Consider the following 18820-nt stretch of genomic DNA (forward strand, 5'->3'; position numbering starts at 1 on the left):
TTAAAGATCAAAAAAAAAAACTTGGTGACAAGACAACAAACTAAATTTAGGTCACAACTCTATAATAACTCAAACTACGACAAGACTCAACAAACAAACGCATAAGAGAAATGATATAAAGATTTGACTTACTAAAAATAAAAATGATTGCATAGCAGAAATGATGACAAAATAAACTATCTATACACTCTTTTTAGATAAAAGAAGAGTGTCTCTCAATCACCAAGCTGAACTTCTTAGCCACTGCTTTGCACGTTAGCCTTCGTAAAAGCTCTACCAATTTCAATTGTCTTTTCTTCAGAATTGTCATATTCTTTGTCATCACATATCATCTCGATAAAGTGTACATCACTATGCGCCGGTAGATGATTCTTAGTAACATTTGGGGGGTCATCATTTTGAACCACAATCATCTTTGTTTGAATCATCTCTTCCACCTTTTTTTTAAAATTACGACAATCTTCAATACTGTGCCCTGGAGCATCAGAATGGTATGCACACTGTGCTGTAGGATTGAAACCCTTTGCATGTGGATCCACATAATTTTGAGGAATCGACTCTATTATCTTCAAATGTTTCAACTTGTTAAATAAACTTGTGTAAGACTCTCCAATTGGTGTGAAATTGTTTCTAGGCCTTTGACCTCTTTCGAATCCCTGTCTCGGACAAAAATTATAAGGTGCTCGAAAATTTTGAGAAGAAGAGTGAACATTTTGATATGTTGGCGCTCGCCATTGAGGATAGTTTGGTGGGTATGCATATGTTGTGCATTGTAAACCACATATTGAGGTGGAATAACAGAATATTGTGTGTCTTGCATAGGGAGATAGTGATGGTATTGAGGTGGTGCAGATTGATAAGGTGGACCCCTTGGACCTTGTTGTGTGCCTGACACAACATTTGCTACATCCTCCTTCATTTTCTTTCCCCCAAATTTTTCTGATCCATTTTTAATCACCTGTGTTGTAGCTTTCAAAGCAACTTGACTTACAATTTTTCCAGACTTGATGCCATTTTCCACCATTTCACCAATCTTAATAACTTCAGCAAATGTTTTTAACGGAAAGTAAATAATGAAAGTAATCTGGTTCTTGCGCTTGAAGGAAAACATCGATCATTTCAGACTCTTTCATTGACGGCTTAACCCTAGCAGCTTGCTCCCTCCACCTAATAGCATATTCACGAAAATTTTCAGTGGTCTCTTTCCTCATGTTGACAAGTGAAGTGCGATCTGGAACTATGTCAATGTTATATTGAAATTGTTGAACAAAACATCGAGCCAAATCATCCCATGTATGCCAGTTAGAAGTATCTTGGTCTATGAACCATTCTGAGGCAATTCCCATCAAACTTTTCCCAAAATAAGCCATGAGCAATTCATTTTTGCTTCCAGCCCCTCTCAATTGATTACAATATCTCTTTAAATGAGCTACAGGATCTCCATGTCCATCATATTTCTCGAACTTTGGAGTTTTAAAATCGATGGGCAGATGAACGTGGGGAAACATGCACAAATCATTGAACGAGACACTTTTGTGACCTCCCAATCCTTGCATATCTCTTACACTCTGTTCCAAATTTTTCATTTTTCTAGCCATTTCTTCATGTTCCTCGTTCTTAACAACTTTTTTAGCTTCAATATGAGAACTATACTGATGAGTGTGAGGGTAAGAGCTTGGAATTTTAAAAGTCAATTCAGAAGTATAATCTCAATCATATTGAACTTTGGGTAGAGGATCGTTGTTGGATTTTGGCTCCATTATAGGTTGTTGAACGACATTAGTCGGCGCACTTGGAATGAATAGTGAATTACTTGTCATAGGCGTATTCAAATGGTGCACTGTAGAAGTTCCAGCTACATTGGATGCGGGACCGAACCCAGGTGGATAAATTGGATCACTTATCGATACTTGGACAGGGGGTGACATATTTGTATTTAGATAGTCACGGATCAAAGGCGGTGGAGCATGTCCACTCATCCAAGCTTCGTACATCTCCATCATTTGTTGTCTTAGTATCCTTATCTCTTCGGCTGACACTGTTTCTTGTGACATCATCTGGTTCTGGACCTCATCATTGTCCGACTCATTTCCGTCTTTGTGAGTCATTTTCTTTTTCCCTTTTGACCTTGTATTATAGGGATGGGATGCCAGCTTAACCACAAATCAACCACCTTAATTTAACTGTGCATAGATAATGATGTTTGTTAGGGTTAGAGCTTCCTCAGTTATAATTTTTTTTTTAATAATGCACTGATCAAATCCGTTTGAGATTGCATATGTAACACGCTTGCAAAGATCTTTGCATATTTTTTCAAAAACTCAATAATTAAGTTTTTCTTTTTTAGAGCTTTGAGATAAAGTTCTTTAGTTTTTTTTTTAATTTGAATTATTAAAAGAAAATTAATAAAAACTTATTTTTGATAAAGATTAAAGCTTCTTGTTTTCCATTTTTTTTTTTAACTTTTGAAAAACGATTTTTTATTTTTTATTTTTGAATAAAGATCACCGAACCCAAAGAGGGTTGCCTACGTATCTCATTGAGGTGGGAATCAGGTGTGCGTAGTTCGTCCAGATTGGACAGTAAAAAAAAACTTTAAGATATTAATTTTTTTTTTGACAAATGTAACTTTTCAAAGTATTATGAAAGTAAAATATTTTGAATTTTCTTTTTACAAACTTTATGAAAAAAAATCTAAATAAAAATATTATTATTCTTTTCATTAAGTAATGGAATTTTTTTATTTTATTTCAAGAAATGTATAATAACTTCTAAAAGAAGAAATATTTTCGTGTTTTCTTTTTTTTATAAATAAAATCAAAAGATAAAAAGAAAAAATAAAAAATTTCATTGCATTAGTCATACTAAAATGAGTCAACTTATAGAAACTTTCAAATAAATGCATTTTCATGTAGCACATAAAATGAGCTAAGTGGTTAAGTAAGAGAGGGATATTTGTGCTGGACGGACCCAACTATTGTTTTGAGGCTCACTAAGTCACATGAATCAGAGTCTTCTAGGGATAACCGTGTCTATGTTCTAGTTTTACTAGGTTCAAACCGGAATAAGATAGGTATCTAGACTGGCTTACCCGAGTAGACAACTCGAGTCAAGGAGGGGCAACTTATCGGTAACAACGCTATTCCGACTTCATTGTTGGTCCAACCTTGCCTAACATGTGTGACTAAAATCCTTCACTGGGTGCCCAGACACTCCAGTTTTATCTCAAAAGAAATTGGGATGCATAACTGCATTCCTTACTACTCTATTTTTAGAGACTCAAATGGTGTACGAGAAGACAAATTATATACAATTCAACAATATCAAAGCGATAAATGAGCAGCAAGTAGCACATTAGGTCATCAAAACAATATATCCAATGAAATAATATAATAAAATAAAGTAAAAGTCAAATATACAAAACTCGAATTCTAGTTATTCCCCAGCAGAGTCGCCAGAGATGTCACACCCCTTTTTGCGCACAGCGGCGGAAGGGTTTTTCCAATTTAAGTGACGTTATTGATTTAGAGATTATTTTACTGTTTCAGAGTTGCCACTTGGAATTGAGTTATGATGTTCCAAGTCACCTTTTTGTTTAATCCCTTATCAAAAGGAAATGACTCTTTATATTAGTCTGCGAACCAGAAATTCGGGTAAGGAATTCTGTTGACCGAGGGGAAGGTATTAGGCACCCCTCGAGTCCCGTGGTTCTAGCACGGTCGCTTTTATTGACTTATACTTATTTTGATATGTTTTTGGATAATTTGTGTCTATACGCTATGATTTGCTTATTTTTTAATTGTTGAATTTTTATTAATCTTAAATCGGATGCATAACTGCATTCTCGATCTTGACATTTGGAGACATAACTGTCTTCTTTGCATCACACCTAATAATCTATTCTTATTTATATAAGTCTCTACTTTAGATTAATAAAATTTAATTATATTATTGGACAAGGTGCATCACTGTATCCTTGATTTTTTTTATGTCTCCAAAAAGATGCGCAACCGCATTCTTAATCGAAACAAATATTTTTAAATATTTTCTAAAAACTCATCTAGTCATTAAAAAAAAACAAATATTTTTTCCTTTATACATAAAACTAAATAAAGTAAAATGAATCTAAATGCCTAGGATACAATATAAAAATTTTGGATTATTTTGTATTTTTTTTATTATTTATTTACTCTTAAATTTAATATTAAAATTAGACATACACATATTCTATATTTTATTTTAATCTTAAAGTTAATGGAAAAAAAATTAGGCATACACATTCTAATTAGACAAAACAACAACGAATTGTAAAAAATAAAAGTCATTTTTTTTTATAAAATAAAACAAAAATAATTTATTTATTTATTTTTTAGCCTAACTATACCTACTTTATCATTATTATCTAAATGAAGACAAGAACAATGTTACGACCATTCATTTTTAAGAGATCACAACTAACAAATAAAATAAATAAATAAATAAATAAAATCATCAAGCAGGAAGGGATCCCTGTGGTTAGACTAAATGGCCGAGAAGGCTAGTGAGGTTCCGTCTATGGTGAAGTGAAAGATCTTTCACTATAGTCCCGCCTTCAAGCCTAGAGAGCAAGAAGCTCTTCGTGGCAAAAGTCTTGCACGTCTTTGTACTAAGAGCGGATATGCATCATGTTGTGCTTCTAAACGGCAAAAAGCTCTGCGTCGAACTTCAGCCCCTTCGAGTTGGCCACGGGGTAACAGCCTCTGACGCCCCACACCATTGCGACAGGAGGGGGCTTGCCCATCGAAATAGAGATATAACAACTAAAAAATTAATCATTCCAATCAAATTCATGAATGAAACAAAATATAAAAAGAACTTGTCATAAAATTACATCAAATTCCATAAATAAGTAAATAGAAAGGTAAGGTAAAGTTGAATACCGCAAAATCTTAACCGAAGCTCAATTAGAATACCCACAAATTTTTGTAGGTGTGTGTGGTGGTATATGTATGGTGTTTATATGAAAATAATAATGAGAAAGGAAGAGGAATGTGAATGTGTTGGTGAATTTTTAAGAAGATAATGAAATAAAATGGAAAGTTTTTCTTTTTGTTTTCTTGAGTGTAGTCTGTTTTTGTTTTTTTTTTTCTGACCGTTCTCCTTTTTTCTTTTTTTGTGTGTGTATGTTGGTATATGTAGTAGTAGTAGTAGTGTATCGTGTGAGTATGTGTGTGTATAGTGGGGGGGATTAGTGGGGTAGTGGAGGAGTATGTGGGGTGAGGGTAGGTGTAGTGTGAGGGGTACGTGGGGTTGTGGGGGGTTTTTATTTTTATTTTATTATTTTTTCTTTCATAATTAATATATAAGATAATATAATGATAAGACTATTATTTATTTATTTTTAACTATTATTTATCTATTTTTAACTTGTAGAAAATTAAGTAGCTAATAATAAATTGTAATTATAAAATACTAGCTTATTTATTAAATTAAAATTAAAGAAACATATATTTTTTGTAACTTTTCATTTCTTTTTTAAACAATTGAAAATAAAACTTACCTTAAAAAGTGATTCTATTTTTGTTGTTTTCAATTTTTTTTTAAATAAACTTTAAAAAAATAAGATAAAAGTCATAAATATTTAGTTTAGATTTATAAAATATTTAAGCTCTAAAAGTGGTGTTAAACTTAAGTTCGATAAAAAATTACGTGTCTACAAGCTAGACATCATAATAAGATAAAAATCATTACCCAATTGTGTTTCCATCAACTGTGTAAGATTAATTTTGTCTTTACAAAGGTCCAAATTGAAGTATCTCAAAGACCCACTTCAAATTTCTCAAAAGTGAAAATCTTCAATTCTTCAAAGCTAAGGAAAACTTGTCTTAATACTCCAAGTTCCAAATTAACAAATTTCTCTAATTAATAATATGATGTAAAAAGTTGTAAACTAAATGTTCAGAAACGTATTTATAGTCGCCAAAAATATGCTGCGAAAGACCATTCAACACAGTAAGTCGGGCTCGCCGATTAGCTCGACAATCCGCTCTTTGGTCAATTCCATCACCTTTTTGCTTTGGCCGTCAGCATCCTCTAGGTCTGTAGCTTTGGGCGATCTAATACTACATCGAGGAACCACTCGGCGATCCGCCGACTGCTCCTTTCCCTCACCAACTCTATTTTCTCCTTCAGGGCTTGGCACACTAGAACTTTAGGCGATCAAATGGCCACTCAGCGACTCGCCAAATGGACATGGCGATCACTAGGCTCTCTTTACTTCCTTCTTTCAGCTCTCTTCGTTCCTTTTGGCAAACTAGTGTCCATGTTTTGTTCCTCAACCAAATACATGGAAATCAAGGATTTTACATCAGTTATTGGCACACAATAAGCATTTGAGGACACTAAATCTATCCAAATAAAGCCCGAAATAAGTTCAAATCTTAGACTCATCAACACCCCCAACTTAAACTTTTGCTTGTCCTCAAGTAAAACTCAAGTTCAGCAGTTCAAAAAACGATGTCTCAAATAGTGCTACACAAGACTCAATCATGAATGCACACGACAAGACTCAACTTACTCATGCAAGGATCAATTGTGCACTTAAAGTCTCAAGTTGTGACTCACCATTACCAAAGAATCTCAAGCTCACAATACTTGCTTCAAATGCAAGTTCATGCTCAATAAAGGTACTCAAATGCCCTTACACAAAGAATGATTCCATATTCACACACAATGGTTCAACACTTAATAGTTCCGGAATCACAAACAACTCTCGTACTCACAAAGATGAACAAATGTATGACTCCACCCATAGGTTTGCCCTTATTATCCAATCAACATCTGCTTCCGCTCACTCAAGATAAAAAAGGTCTTTTCAAGGCATGTAACGGAGCTGAGTGTAAAGTTATGGTCATTTAGGCTCAATGGTTGCTGTCCTCATGAAATGTGGTATGAACAACACTTTCTTTCCTTTTTTTCAACATTTTCATTCATGCTCAAAAGTCACCCCATTATTCACTTTCCATGGAGTACCGGACACTCCATTTCTTTTGCACTTTCACAACTTTATTTCAAACTTTTTCATTCTTTTTCTTTTTCATTCCTCTTTTCTTTCTCTTTTTTTTTTGTATGGAGAGGTTCCATCTTCCTCAAAAACCATGGGTCAAAGGGGGCCTTCTTTGCACTACTTGATTTACCTTCTCCTTTCACCACACCCCCAACTTAGGCTTTTGGCCTAAGTGGGCTATTCAAACAAACCACATTTCATGAGGATTATGGGTGAAGGGATAAATAGAGGTTTCATTTGCTCAAGTTTCTTCCAATAAAAAGGGTAAGGCTCAAAGGGTGTTCAAGCAAAGTTCACACACTCACAAGGTAGGCCACAAAAGAGGTATAATGTCAAATTGTTTCACTCTTCAAAATTGTTGCCTAAGATCATTTCAAGAGCTTGCATCACTTAGTCAATCGGACCAAGGGGAGAATTTCTAGGTGTCATGACACAAGGTTCACGGTAAGCTCATCACATAAGGCATTGACACCAATGTCAAACAAGAATATACACTTTCGCTAGTGTGCAACGTTCATCACAACAGAGTAAATTTGATAATCGGCTAGTCATAATGAGATGCAAAGAGTTCACATATTGCCTATGCAACTTCATATGACCTCATCGTAGCCGCACATTCATGTTTGTTCAATTGAGACCACGATTCAAGTCATCAGTATTGATCACAACTGACACTCAAATTTACACAAGAACAGCCACAATTAAATACACAAGAGGTGGCAAAATTTTCTGAAAGGGTCCAAAAATCATTCACATTCAAAATAAGGAGCCACAAGCTCAAATATCCACAAAAACAGTGTCAAAACACAATATATAGTACAAAACCCAATATATACAGAAAATGTCATCAACACAAGAGTAGGTATGGAATACCTTACCCCACCACAAACAAAAACCAGTTTGTCCTCAAATGCACTAAAATATCCAAAAATCAACAAAAGAAGATAGAGAGGGAGGTAAAGAAAGGTACTGACTACATAGTCTTTCCATCTGTTGGGGCATCAATGCCCGATGCGACACTCTGATATTGGGCATCAGTGCTCGGAATCACATCAATAGTACTAGCTCTACTAGGATCAGCCAAAGGTGTGTCTGCCAAAGATGTCTGCACAGTTGCATCTACCATGGCCTCCTCAGTCTCCGTGAGACCCTCATAAGAAACCTCCTCATCAGCAACAAGTAACTCCTCATCGGTCTCTTCCTCAGACTCGACAGCAACTACCTATCCAACTCGAACCTCATCTCTGGTGGTAGCCGGAGGCATATCTGGATCAACTGGCATATCCAAAATCTCCACCGTCCCTAAAATCATCGACATGTCGGTGGACTTCAGCTGGTCCACATCTCTCCTCAGTGCAGCTATAGCGACCTTTAGAGTCGTCACCTCCTCAGTGGCCCCTTGGCCTTTCTCACACACCGCTAACCGAGCCGCAATGTCATCAATATCCGCACTCAAGGGTGTCACACCAGAAGCAAGGGCCCTCTCGATCATGCCAGGAATTGACGCACTTCTATCAGCAGAAAGGGCTAGGTGCCCCATCTGTAGCAATGCAGCCCGGGTGAGTTGAGGTTGGCCAGCAGCAGCAGTACCAGATCTGGGAGGCAAGAGAGCAGTAGATAGACTGGGAGTAACATAAGGGACAACACTAGATGTACCTGAAGACTCGGGGGCCGGAGTAGGCAATACTGCCTATGCAAGTAGTGACTGAATATCAATAACTGGGGATGTATCCACCGGGGCTTCCTTCTTATTCTCGGCCTCATCTTTCAAGTACTCCGCCTCAATCCTCCGGATGTCTGTACAGGAGGTGGGAGTAACTTCTACATCTTTTTTCTTATCCCGAGGCACCCGAGCCCATCTGCACAACTCAGTGATCAACACCGGAAAGGGGAGGGAAGTTTGGTGTTGCTTGGTGATTAATAACGTTTCAATGACACTTCATCCAATTCTAAGCGTCAATGATCAATAGTTAGTAATATAACCCAACTAAGTGAGTTGGGGTCGAATCCCACACTGAGTGGTACGTATTTGAGAATCAATGGAAAATCATGAATATGCTCAAGTCAATCATAGGTAAAAATATTTACAAATAAAATCATGGTTGAAGTTTGGGGTGACACAAGTGTCAAATAAGGGGGTTTTGATTGTAATTATCAACTACAACAACAAATGACACGAAAATAACAAGGAGATGAGTTCTTGGGATGTGATTGGATTATAGGCTAAGGTAGGCAAATAGGTAATTGCAATTAATAGCAAATAGTTGTAAATCAGTGAATAAGCTAGACTTTAGTGGGGATAAATTTTCTCTCGAACAATTTACCCCGATTCAAATTGGTTTCTTTTGAACACCAATAAGCAATAATTAAGAACAATCTACACTTTAGTACATTCACTCTCTCGAGCTGAATGTGTGGAAAAGGGTTTAGGATTCACTCTCTCGAGATGAACCCATGACAACCCAATACCCACAAAACATCAAATCAGAAACCTTGGTTTTAAAACCTCTCTCGAGCAAGCCAAAAATACGAAGGTAGAGTTTCATTTGCAACTACTACCCTTTAAATTAAACCATAATTACTGATTGAAATCACTTTTAAACAACATTTAAACTATTAATTAACAATACCCAACAACTAACTCAACCCATAATCATATAATCACACCCCAAGAATTGGGGTTTTAGCTAGACATCATAAAAAGATAGAAATTGTTACCAAATTGTGTTTCCATCAACTGGGTAAGATTAATTTCGTTTTTACAAAGGTCAAGGTTGAAGAATCTCAAAGACCCACTTCCAATTTCTCAAAAATGGAAAACTTCAATTCTTCAAAGCTAAGGAAAAATATTGTCTCAATACTTTCAGTTCTCTTTTAAAACTGATTGATAATGAAAAATTAGATACTATGAAAACTGATGCTAAACTAAGAGTTTAAAAAAGTATTTATAGTCGCCAAAAATATGTTGCGACGGAACATTCGATGCAATAAGTCGGGATCGCCGATCCACTCGGCGATCTGCCCTTTGGTCAATTCCATCGCCTTTTTGCTTTTACCTTTAGCATTTTCAAGTTCTGTAACTTTGGGCGATCTAGCATTGCATCGCGGAACCGTTCGGCAACACGCCGACTGCTTCTTTCCATTGCCGACTTGATTTTCTCCTTAAGGGCTTGGCACACTAGAACTTTAGGCGAGATCATGGTCATTCGGTGACTCGCCCAATGGGTTAGGCGATCATTAGGCCTTCTTTTCTTCGTTCTTTCAGTTGCCTTGTTCCTTTTTGCTCATTAGTCTCCATTCTTTGTTCCTAAATCCAAATACCTAAAAAGCAAGGATTTACATCAGTTATTGGCACAAAATACGCATTTGAGGACACTAAATATATTAAAATAAAGCCCAAAATGAGTCCAAACCGTGGACTCATCAACACCCCCAACTTAAACTTTTGGTTGTCCTCAAGTAAAACTCAAGTTTAGCAGTTCAAAATGGATGTCTCAAACAGTGCTACACAAGATTTAATCATGAATGCACATAAAAAGACTCAACTTACTCATGCAAGGATCAATTGTGCACTCAAAGATTCAAGTTGTGACTCACCATTATCAAAGATTCTCAAGTTCACAATACTCGCTTCAAATGCAAGTTCAAGATCAACAAAGGTACTCAAATGCCCTCACACAAAGAATGATTCCATATTCACACACAATGGTTCAACAATTCAAAGCTCCGAAATCAAATGCAACACTTACACTCACAAAGATGAGCACAATACATGATTTCACCCATAGGTTTGCCCTGATTTTCCAACCATTAATTGCTTCAGCTCACTCAAGATCAAAAAGGTCTTTTCAAGGTTTGTAACGGAGTTGAGTGTAAAGGTATGGTCATTTAGGCTCAATGGTTGTAATTCTCATGAGATGTAGTGTGAACAACACTTTATTTCCTTTTATTGATCATTCTCATTTGTGCTCAAAAGTCACTCGATTATTCACTTTCCATGGACTATTGGAAACCCCATCTCTTTTTATATTTTCACAACTTTATTCTACAACTTTTCATTCTTTTCTTCTTCTTTTTTGTATGGAGGGGTTCCACTTTCTCAAAACCATGGGTCAAAGGGGACTTCTTTGCACTTCTTGATTTACCTTCTCTTTTCACTACACCCCCAACTTAAGGTTTTGGCCTAAGTTGGCTATTCAAACAAAACACATCTCATGAGGATTAAGGGTGAAGGGATAAACAAATGTCAAAATTTCATCAAGTTTCATCCAAGGAAAGGCTAAGGCTCAAAAGTGTTCAAGTGAGGTTCACACACTCACAAGGTAGGCCACAAAAAGAGGTATAATGTCAAATTGTTTCACACTCTTCAAAGTTGCCTAAGATCATTTCAAGAGATTGCATCACTTAGTCAACCGGACCAACGGGGCAAATTCTAGGTGTCATCACACATGGCTCACGGTAAGCTCATCACACAAGGCATTAACACCAATGTCAAACAAGAGTCCACACTTTTGCTAGTGTGCAATGTTCATCACAAGAGACTCAATTTGATACTTGGCTAATCACAACGAGATGCAAAAATTTCACATATTGTCTATGCAACTTCATTTGACCTCATCATAGCCGCACATTCATTTTTGTTCAATTATGAGCACTATTCGAGTCATCGGCATTGATCAAGACAGATACTCAACTTTGTAAGAGAACAGCCACATTCAAACACAAACAAGAGGTGGCATAAAAAATTTTGGAAGGGTCCAAAAATCATTTACAATTAAAAACAAGGAGCCACAAGCTCCATCATCCACAAAATGCAGTATTAACATAATTTAAATCTCAAAAACCCAATATATAGACATAATAAAATTCACAAAAGGTGGGCCTCACCCCACCACAAATAAAATCCATTTGTACTCAAATGCAAGCAAACTAATATCCACAAGTCGATAAATACAAGATAGAGAGGGAGGTAAAGAGTGATCATGTCTACACAGTCACTCCATCTGTCTGGGCATTAGTGCTTGGAGTAGTGCTCTGAAATTGGGCATCAGTGCTTGGAGTCACATCACCAGTATCACCAGTATCACCAGTATCACCAGCCCTACTAGGATCAACTAAAGGCGTATATGCCAACAAAGTCTGCACAACTGCATCGATCATGGCCTCCTCATTCTCTGTAAGGCCTTCATAAGAAACCTCCTCAGCAACTTCAAGCATCTCCTCATCCATCTCAGCCTCAGACTCAAGATCAGTTATCTCCTCAACTCTAACCTCATCTCCGGTGGTAGCCGGAGGCATCTCTGGCATATCAGGAATCTCCAAAGTCCCAAAAATCATGGACATGTTAGTGGACTTCAGCTGATCCACATCACTCATCAACGCAGCAATAACGGCCTTTAATGCCTTACACCTCTTCGGTGGCCCATTGGCCACGCTCACACACTACTATCCTAGTAGCAAGGGCATCAATTATAACACCCCAAAAACTAGTAGACCAAACTAGGGCCAAAAGTTAGGGTTCTAAGGTTTGGTATGAGGGTTAGAGTCATAGATTGGACCTCTCATGCATAGAATGAAGGGTTTAGTAGTTGAACATCAAGGCATGTCTTACACCCTGTAATCTTATAGGCTAACCTAGGCCTTGGTATGAGGGGTTGTCAAGTCTAGGGAGTGGGCAAGGCCTTAAGCTATCAAGGTAGAGTGAAAGATAACTTGTTCTCCTAGGTGCCTAATTGGTAATTGGGCAGCATGATTGCCCAAGTGACTTGGCGATGCGCCAAAGTGCACTTGGGGCCGCCTAGTTGGCAGTCCCCTTGGCCTAAGTTGTGGGCGAATGGCCAGGCAAAGTTGTGGCTCGCCGGTTGGATTGGTGCATCGCCAAGTTGCCCCCTCCATCGCCTAAGTTATCTACCCCTTTAGGAGGGTTACTAGAAATTTGGGTGAGCCAAGGGTCCACTTGGCGAGTCGCCTAGTGTCCTTGGCGAGTCGCCTAGTGCCCTTGGCGAGCCATGAGGGTGCAAAGGGCGAGGAAAGTCGTGAAGGCTTCTAAATTTTAAGTTAAAACGTTTAGGGTCCTTAGTTCTTTCCCAAAGTTAACCCTACATTATTTTATTCCCTTCCTAGCAGGTATATAAGTTAATTAGACCTAAGTTTACCTCAATTAAGTCATTCTCCCTAGAATCCAAAGAAAACACAACTTCATCCTCTCCAAAGAATATTTTTCTCTCTAGAAAACCCCCAATTGAAGAAGAAGATAAAGCTTGAAGCTTGGGTCAAGAACAAAGTCCATTGTTGAGAGTTTGTTCTAGGGATTTGATTAAACGTATGTAAAGCTTAATCATCCATGGGTTCTTCCACCCATGGAGCCCTCATAGTTTCCCCACTTGTGAAATCAAAAACCCAATTCTAGCTAGGGTTGTGCTTGCATCGTGGGTAGGGTTTGGGTGTGATTCCAATCTAATGGATATCACCCAATTATGATTGATTTAGCTTTGTTTAGTGATATTATGATGAATTCATGTGATTTCTATGGTAAACCCTAATCTAAGTTAATGAATGTAATCTTTGTGGGTTTATGCCATTAGAGGCAAAGTTGAAGGTTCTAAAGTGATCTTCCTAAATCAATGTCTCAAATACTAATTGATCATAATTAGGATCATCTAATCATGAATTGAACTAGAATTGATTGAATAGGAAGGATCTTGACTTGTAAAGTTAGAATTGAACCTTTATGAAGCAATTATGACTAGATTCACTTAGTAGTAAAGAATGTGATTGAATAGCTTGTAATTTAGACATGGATCATTATAGAATGAAGTTAAGCTTGAAAGTAGGGCTTGTAGCAATCATTGTTACGGCTTTGGGGGTAAAGTCAATATGATATGATCTTGTTGTGTATTCTTTTTCTCTTACACACTTAGACATGAGTATGCTAGTTGATTGAAGTTCTCTCACATAGAATGTTTCTAGGTTGACTTAAGAACCTAAAATAAATCAAAGCATGTTAGTCTTGAATAGCTTGAAGTTGTGGCATACGTTACCTTCATGAATAGCTTGTCTTAGTCGTATAAGACCAAGATTGATACCTTGGGATAGAGGATCCATATTCTCCTAATATATAGCTTGAATTGGCATTGTTAGGATGCCTTCATGTGTAGCTTGACTTGGTAAGACAAGGCCATATCATGGTAGCTTAGGATTGAGGAATTATGCTCTCCTAAGGTTAGCTTAAATTAGCATTGGTAGGATCCTTTTCATGGTAGCCTACATTAGAATAGGCATGGTAACCTAGGATTGAGGATCAATACTCTCCTTAGGGGTAGCTTTAACTAGCATTGTTAAAATGCATTTCATGGTAGCTTGAGTTGGTTATGCCAAGACCACTTCATGGTAGCTTTAGGATTGAGGACATATACTCTCCTAATGGTAACTTGGGATTGAGATTCATACTTTCCTAAGGATAGATTAAAATAGCATATTAGTGTGCTTGTAAGGTTAGCTTGATTAGTAGTACTTATGGTAGCTTGGGATTCAAATTCATACTCCCCTTAGGATAGCTTACAATAACATATTGGTGTGCTTGTAAGGTTAGCTTGAGTTAGTAACACTCATGGTAGCTTGGGATTGAGATTCATACTCTCCTAAGGATAGCTTACAATAGCATCTTGGTGTGCTTGTAACGTTAGCTTGAGATAGTAGTACTCTTGGTAGCTTAGGATTGAGATTCATACTCTCCTAAGGATAGCTTACAATAGCATCTTGGTGTGCTTGTAAGGTTAGCTTGAGTTAGTAGTACTCATAGTAGCTTGGAATTGAGAATCATACTCTCCTCAGGATAGCTTACAATAGCATCTTGGTGTGCTTGTAGGGTTATCTTGAGTTAGTAGTACTCATGGTAGCTTGGGATTGAGAATCATACTCTCCTAAGGATAGCTTGCATTAACATCATTTGATATAATGCATGGTGATTAGAATGGGACATTTGTACCTTGCATTAACATCATATAATGTATTGCATGGTGATTAGGATGGGACATTTGTACCCTTCCTTGGATAGCTTGGACTAGTATGATAGTATTTCTCCATGGTTGCTTGACTTAGCATAGTAAGGTCATTTTAGTTAGATTATTAGGTTGGTCTAGCCTAGTGGGTGTTATTCATTGGTAGCCTTGAATTGATGTCTTGTAGTCATTCAGGTTTGATGACTTGCCTAGTACTAAATAGAGAAGTACCTAATATAAATAGAGGCAAATAGTCAAGAGGGACAAGTCCCCAACTAGTGGACATTCATGATGGTCTAAAGGAGTACTTAGTGTGGGTAGTAGTATGGGATAATATCCATACATGGCACAAGTATGACTTGGGACTAGTTGTGAAGGGTTCTTTTATGTAGTATGACTTAGCTGGCGGGTTCTTTTAAATACTCCGCCTCGATCCCCCAGATATCGGTAGAGGATGTGGGAATCACTTCCACATTCTTCTTCGCATCTCTAGGAACCCGAACCCGAACCCGTCTGCATAGCTCGGTGATCAACACCGGAAAGAGAAGGGAAGTCTAGCGCTGCTTGGCCCTCATGACCATCTCCTGAGCCATAATCATCCCCAGATTTATCTTTGTCTCCTCGATGATGCAACCCAGACAGGCTGCCTTGGCTAGGCAGAGAATCGACTTGTTCTGCTAATGAAGCCAAACCAGAACCTTGCAGCTATGTTTAGATCTTTCTTTTCTATTGGATCCCCTGCCTCCAACCACTTCGTAGTGCCATCAGATATCAGCAGGGCCAACAACTTCTTCATCTTGTCCAGCGTCTTTGTCCTGATCATATGCAGGAAGTCATCTTCAAGTCTTGTATTGCATTATAGAACAACATTGATGGCAGTAAAATCACACTGCACCCTTTTCCCCCTGACAACTACATAATCAACCGGTTTGAATGATGTTGCCTACTTCTTTCTTTGCGGTATCAAGGACCCATAAGCAACGTAGAAATCCCAAACCCAATTTGGAATATACGGGCCATGAGTCTTGGTGAAGATCTGGAATTTATGAGACTTCAGTCAAGTCATAATCTCTGGGTACCTGTCAATGACCCCATCAGTGGACAGACGCTTCTCCACAATGATTGTCCTCAACCCCTCATTCTTTAATTTGTTCATAGATTTGGGAGGAGGACCCTGTACTGGTGGTGCTAGGGCCACTGCCTGTGCTGGAATTGGAGGAGGAGTGGTGATGGGCTGAGGATTCCTGATCCTAGACGGATCGTTCATCTTTTTGGACCGCAGCTCAGCCCTCTATGCTACTAACAATTCATCATCCTCGGGCACTGAAACTGTAGTCTGCTAGTCCTGGTGGTCACCCTCACTCTCAAATGTAGTGAGGTGAGTGGCGTAGATCCCGTCACTATCGGAGTTGGCCTCTGGTGATGCAAGTGCCTTCCTTTTACTTTTGCCTTTCCCACCAGATGTGGGAAGTTTGGTTGCCTTAGACATGGATGTGGTGGCATCCTCGTTGATAGTTATCCCCTTAGCCTTCTTATAGGGTGGCATGTTTCTACCGGCAAAATTTGGTCTAGCCATGTCTACAAAACATCAGGAATAGTTAGAAACAATTCAATCAAAAGCACAGAAAATATAGTTGCAGACAGACTCGCCAAATCTCTTTGGCGAGCTAGATCGGGATTACCGAAAGGATTGGCTCAAAAATCTCATAAATATTTGACATGTCGGTGATGGAAGGGCCTTTCGGTGAATCGCCGACAACATTTGGTGAACAAGGATTAGCCCGCCGAAAGTTACAGTGCAATTAAGGGTTAAGGGTGCAGGCGAAGGGCGATCATGAAAGACTTTCGGTGAGTCACTGACTGCTTTTGGTGACCTCAGGCTTCTCGCCGAAAGTTACAAAACCAAACTTCAAATTTAGCATGAAATTAAAGGCGAGATGAGGAACTTCGGCGAACCGCCGAGTGGTTAGGCGAGCTCGACCCAGCTCACCAAACTACCCAACATGCGTACTTTCAACCCATCTTCCCAAATTCAACCCCGCAGCCCCCAAAAACAAAATCAAAACATGCACTCATCAAATTAAACTAAGATACATTACTCCTATGCCCCCGGGATACTCAGACTTTTCCCGGTTTTGCCAAATTTGGCCATTTGACGACTTTTACCCTTAAGAATGACGTCAACCGCTCAATCATTGGGCAAAATACGTCATTTGGCACAAATGCATGCTACTTAGACTTCACCCGACTAGACCCAACAACTTGCAAGCACAACCCCACAAATTTTAACCAATTTTAAGGCACAAAATCATGGAATTCAACAATAAAGGTATCACGGGAAAAATTATCAAATTAAACTAGGTACACACATAAACAATTAAGATCAGAGACTCCCAACATACATCACTAAGATCAAATAACTAGCAAATGAGTACAAATTTCTAAAAATAAACTCGGGGTTCGGAAAACCAACCTTAGATACCAATTAAACAAGATTGAAATGCTAGGCCGCAAAGTAATCCACTCCAAACACAAATCCAACGACTAAAGCGCGGTAAAAATGCAAAAATATTGAAAACAAAAGTGAGGGTGTGAGTTTGGGAAGTTCAAAAGCGTGGGAAAGTGAAAGAGTTGGAAGTTTAAACCTTTGGCCTTTAAAAACCGTCCAGTTCTCGCCCATTCGACGACATTAGTTTTGCTCGCCAACCCACTTGGCGACACGCCAAGTGGGCACTTACCTCACCAAGTTTTACAGGACCTTTAGTTAGTGTGGGGGTCCAAACGGTGGACTAGATCGCGATCACTGACCTGGTCGGCGATTCGCCAAGTTGCTCCTGGGCTCGGCGAGTTTTATAGACTCTAATTTAAAATTGTCTTGAGTCCCACGGCTGTCCAAGTCGGGCTCACCGACCTCTTCGGCGAGTCGCCTACTAGACTATCAGCTCACCAACCTACATTTTTCAAACACTTTCCACACTTTGACCTGCACATTCAACACACCATTATTTCAAACTTAAAAAGAAAGAAAATAAAACTTGGGTTGCCTCCCAAGCAGTGCCCAAATTAACGTCACAGAACAATTCAAGTCCACACTCAAACCTCATTCTTGTGGTTAGCCATAGTATCACTAAGCAAACCCCCTTACTATCTTGGGTTCAAATGAGACGAGATATGACCCATTTGGGTCTCCAAATGCTTGATCGATATAGAATGAGAGGTAACAGTCTGGCTAAGGGTCGACACGTCTTCTTTCATTTCTTTCAAAATCTTGTCCGACCCCTCAACTTTGTTGAGGACACAAGAAAGCATATCCTCAGACTAGCCACCTTTCGAATCCTTTGGCTTTTGGTGCTTGTAGGGAGGCACATACCTATCCTTCTCCCCATCCTTCCAATTGGGATTTCGGTCCCTCCATTCTCGATTGCGATTATTCTAACCTTCATCCCTATTCCAACCTTGGTTACCACCCTGTCTCGGGTAGTTTGAATGATAACCACCACCTTGGCTGGCTAGGAAATTCACCTCTTCATTAAACAAAGCCTCGAACTTGGACTCATCCGGATTAACACACCCGACACCCACGACATTAACACTTCGAGCACCAGCTCCCATGATTTTTTTGGACAAAATGTCAAGTTGTGTCATGATCTTGGCCATGTTCTGGTCCCTCTCTGGGTATTTCTCCATCTGCTCCTTGGTCAGTTTAAACGTCAGAGGGGAGACCTAGTCTTCATGGGTGTACCACTCCCTGTTGATTGTGGTCATGCCATCCAAG

The 18820-nt window shown here is 38.6% G+C and overlaps 1 pseudogene; it reads right to left on the reverse strand.

Annotated features, from left to right (window-relative positions):
- Positions 1-236: 236 nt before the first annotated feature.
- Positions 237-18820, reverse strand: part of LOC125821725 (uncharacterized) — a 106847-nt pseudogene continuing 88263 nt past the window's right edge.

The sequence above is a fragment of the Solanum verrucosum genome, unplaced genomic scaffold, assembly GCF_900185275.1.
Source record: "Solanum verrucosum unplaced genomic scaffold, falcon-dt-bn FXZP01000210.1, whole genome shotgun sequence".
NCBI lineage: Eukaryota > Viridiplantae > Streptophyta > Magnoliopsida > Solanales > Solanaceae > Solanum > Solanum verrucosum.